Source organism: Schistocerca piceifrons, chromosome 5, assembly GCF_021461385.2.
Source record: "Schistocerca piceifrons isolate TAMUIC-IGC-003096 chromosome 5, iqSchPice1.1, whole genome shotgun sequence".
NCBI lineage: Eukaryota > Metazoa > Arthropoda > Insecta > Orthoptera > Acrididae > Schistocerca > Schistocerca piceifrons.
Window position 1 is genome coordinate 535,210,234 of NC_060142.1, and position 5,150 is coordinate 535,215,383.

Here is a 5,150-nt window from a genome sequence, read left to right on the forward strand (position 1 = left end):
CAGTAAAATAACTTATATTTATGGTTCCCAACGGTTGTTTAAAGCCCTTAACATGAACGTTCCTAGAGCTGCACACATCAAACAGTTTATCAATACTTCTGATGAATTCTACAGTGGCAGAGGGGTCCTGAAAATTCGTAGCTGGGAACTCTAGAAATTCATGGACATCAGCGACACTGGAACTCATTGTCTGGGCTGCAAGAGACATTCATTTTCTTATTGTAGAAATTCACATGTGAACTGGCAAATTATAAGGATTCACACTCTAGCAGATATTGTACCTTCAAAATAAAGTTCCACTTCACATCTCCAACTTCACAGTTAATAATTTTCTTTTAAGCTAAAGCATTACAAACTAATTTCAGCACATGACATGTATCAAGAGTTGCATGATCATTACTTTCACTGGCAGCATGCTTGAAGTAAGGGGCAAAATTTTCCAGATTCAGTGGGTACCCAATACTCTTCAGTGTCTGAATGTTAACAACAGCACAATCACATATCACTGACCTCACAAGAACAACTACAGAACACGGTTTCAATGTGCAAACTCTCATAATTTTAGTCATTAATCTGATGATAGTTTATTCATAAAGAAATATACAATTGGACACTTAAGCTTTTCAATATGTCACTGTATGAAAAACTAAAGCTTCAGTAGCCAGTTCTTCTGCATCTGTATTCACAATCTTGCCCAAATCAACATAGCCTGCATACACTATTTTGTTGTTCCACACAATCTGCTTCCTACTTTGCATATCATCAAAAATAAGTGAACATTCTTTAAGATATCTTTAGTCAATGGTATTATGCATAGTTGAAAACCTCTCATAGATAGTCAAGTTTACAAATTGCACATGGCGCCCAACCATGAAGAATACTGGTATGGGGCAAAAGAAATAGAGCTTACAAATCTATGTGCTCTAGGGGAATAGACATGCAGAGTGAGGGTAAATTGTTTGGTTAGTTCACTGTATCACCTGTTTGCTTCTTTGCACTACTGTATTTGATTGGGTACAATAAAGTCTAAAGGAAAGCCATTAAAATGTTCATGGAGGATACTTTCCAGGTTGTCATTTACACAGATTCTTTTTTTCTGCAATATAATCAGTTCTACCATTGTTTCCACGGTCCCCCCCCCCCCCCCCCCCAACACACACACACAGACCACTTCAGTTTCATCTGTAATCATCTCACTTTTTTCCTGAGGGCCACAATTCAGTGAGAGACATCAGTCTGAGCACTTGCATTACACTTGTCATGATTGCCATTGGATTCACAAAATGTATTGTCATTTGTATCTCATTCATTTCCTGCAATGAAATTGAAAGTATCCATCATCAACAATTATTAGCTACTAAAAATTCAGAAAGATACATTAACATCAATGTTTATCCTTGTTTTTTACTTCAGATACTGATGGTTTATTCATAACAAGTTAACTTCTCTGATTGATTTTCACTTGGAAGTGGCCTGGAAAACTGAATAAACTTGATGTACGGTCTTTCTTCAGCAGCTGTCTATCAGCTCCAAGTCGAAACATACAGCTGTCTTTTCTAAATGAGATCTACAAACGATGCTATGTTTCGATGGAGTCCAGTATTCCATTCATAGTGCATGCATCTACTTCTTTAAAAGTTCTAGGTGCAAGTGAGGAAAACTGAAAACATTTTAGATACATTTTTACAGTATTTGAATTTCTTGGACACTATTTCCTTTACCATATATTGAATATGCAACTTTCAGGTGGAACTGAATACCGCCTCCTGTTGTCCATCGATTACTGCATCCGTAAGCAACATAACTCTTGATCATGTTTGTTAAAAAAAGAAACAGAATCACTTTAAAGTACAGAAGAACAAAAAGAAGTACTACTCTCCTATTACAATATGGTGACTCCACCAAAGAGCATCGCGGTGTTCCAGGCAAAGACGTCCTTGAATAGTCTCTTCAGTTTAGTATTGAGCTCACTGTTAAGGTGCCTGCACACATTCAATATTTATTGAGAATACTTGTTTTTCAAACCTTCAATGTACTGAAGCGACCTCACACTGTTCAAGCAATTAACATCGTTTTTTTTGCGTTTGTGTTTTTCAAAACTACAGTGTAGCAACAATGCGTACTATAGTTTCAAGTTAATAAAGTGAACAGTGTCATAGAGAATCCTCCGTTAACCATTCTAAAGTGGTCATATCCTATGATTATCCTTGCATAGGCCTATTAAAACTCTTTTATGTTAAAAGACTCCTTAAAAATTGAATCTGAGACATGATATACACACTGACGAATTGGAAAAATAAACACTGCACACTTAAGCTGCGTGACTGGTTACTGAAGCTCTGTCGACATCTGAATGGAGAATATTGTCAAACCATTAATATTTGACCTCACGCATTCAGTACGTATTGATAATACAGAAAATATTTTGCGGTCCATCAATACTGCTCATCAATATTTCTAGTATTGTCAATGTTAAATATGTGTCCTCAGAAGGTCAATACAGAGACAGGTTGACAAGATAAATCATGTGGATAGGAGATCGCCGCAAACCTGGCGCGCGAAACGCGTTTAGTCAGCTGTTTGTTCAGTCTGACGTTTCTCATCTGTGTGATTTTTAAAATAGATACATGTGAGTATTCTAGATATTTCAGTGCCGAATTTATGGACATGTACTGTACATGACTCATACATGTACGTGGAAAATTAAGAGCCCGTAATGCGAGTAATAAGAATGCAACTGCTCATAGTGATTTAACAGAGAAATTACGAACAGTTGACACTGTGGCAAATAGGAAAACGGTAGTTAATTTAAAGAAAAGGGTTTGGGGACTGTTTCCCGCAAAGAGCTAAGCAAAGTAACGAAATCTATTCGATCTGGTGTGGCGGAATTGATAGCATACTTCCACTCAGTACTATCCTATGCCATAATCTAATGTGAAGTGTGACAGTGTTGCAAAAAGAATTACGCCTATTTGTTCTAAAGAAGAGTGTGGTCAAAATATCGTGTCCAAATGATAATGGAAGATATCGGAACAGTGCCTTCAGGAACACAATTATTTACATTTCTTTGTGGTTCAAAACAAGAGTGATTCAGTGGTAAAGTGTAGAATTCACTACCACAATACTAGCAGTAAAATATTCCAGATTTACTATACATTTCTTTCTAGAGTTTAGAACGGAATTTTATACTGTGGCGCAAAAGTTGCTAGTATACTTCAAGCAGGGAACTGAAAATCTCGCAATAGAAACAAACCAAATTATAGCTCATTGGCCACATACGTAACTTTTAAGAATATAGTCTCAAACACATTCCAAACTGTAAAAATATTATCTGTACCTTGTCAGAATTGAAGTACCTGTACGGTACTTAACTTGCCTTCATGAAATCATCGTTCAGAATAGCGTAAATAGCTCACATGTGTTGGTTATGATTTCACTCAATGTTTTTTTTTACGAAATTGCAGCAGCAAATTCTAGATACTTGTAGCTTCTTTTGCCAGGATTGTTATCGTAACTGTCAGCCTCTCATGTGGAGAAATTGTTTTCCTCATATAAGCTTTTTCGCATTATACTAGGACTTATGAGCGTCAAAATAGAATAATACACTTTTAAATCCATCGACAAACTGCTATGTCAGTGGTCGAATTCGCCCTGCAACTCGTGAAGTTTTTGTGCAACACAAGCAGCCAGTATGTAGACCATTTTGATACGTGTTTCTGCTTCTCACAGTTTTTAATGCAACACAAGCTACGAACACAGGCCATATTAGAATTTCCTCCATTTATGAATAAATGAAATAAAGCTTGAGATTACTGTACGACAATGTAGTCGCCTGCCACTGAAATTTCTTTTCTACACCGAGAGATGGCGGGCGAGCAGTAGAGTGGAACTTGTGTCGTGTGAACATACCACATTTACAGTGCTCTGTTGCATGCACAGCTGTTTGCACAGATATCTGCGCTGACAGATCGTTGCATGTGGATGGGCCCTTGTTGTGACTCCTCCCAAGTTTAGCCAACTTGCAGAAGTAGCTTCCACAGGTTTGTGGAATCAGTTTCTCGCATCTTGCTGCAAGTACTTGCCAACCGCCAGAAGTTGTTCTCAAATGTGAAGAAGATTTGTGTGTTCAATTCCAGTACGAAGATGTCAGTGTCGAAAAGGAGACTGTCATAAAGACAAATGGGCCAAAACAAATGTACGATTGGAACCGCTAAACATATATAATTGACGGCCATAGCTAAGGAAGTGCGAAATTATCGTCGGAGCACTTTGTTTCAGCAGAGGGCGATTCAGAATAGCAGTACAACCATCTTTAAATTTTATCAGATTTTTTAATGATAGCATAAATATAAATGCATTAAATTTGGTATACAAATAATAAACACTGCCTGCAAAAATCTAAGAGTAACTAAAAGCCCCTTTTCTTGGTGGTATAGTTTGCCGCATTTTTGTGTCCTATTTTCGAGTATTTGATTGTACAATAGATGTTCGACACTAGCATATGACATTCCCAGAAAATTTTAAATCTGAGCATAGTCCTCATATTTTATTTCATTCAATAGTGTGTGGAAACTTCACTCTAGCAGGATACAACTGAACAACGAAATAGTATCGATACAGATGATGTATAATCTTCAGTCTTAAAGCAGTCTGACCTGGGACTGCCTTGTGATTAGATGCTCATGTGTGTTTTGTTTCGTTTAATAGCAATACAATAGTATTCACAGTGTATGCCGAGTTGCAGCTTCATTCCACATGAGTCTGCTATGGATTACCTACATTGCTGACACCGTTTCTGTGCAGCAATTAGTTCATCCATTATGGATTTGTGTGACACTCAAGTACTCATTCTACAATCGATTCACTACATTAACATTGATTTTTCCAATGACTGGTGCAGAATAGTGCGACCGCGAATGCTCCACCGAGATTTCTCGTGCCTGTTGACCTTAACCAGATGGAACTAAAACATCAAAATGGTGTCATGATGCAGTGTACAGACAGTGCTACTAACGGCGGTCATGCACGCGAACAATACAGGTATCAGCAACCTTCGCCCAGTAAACGCCAGTTCGTTGCTGTTAGTGCTATAGACCATTGGAGTATTATTTCGATTACATACTTCGATCCACATGATGGCCTTGTAAATG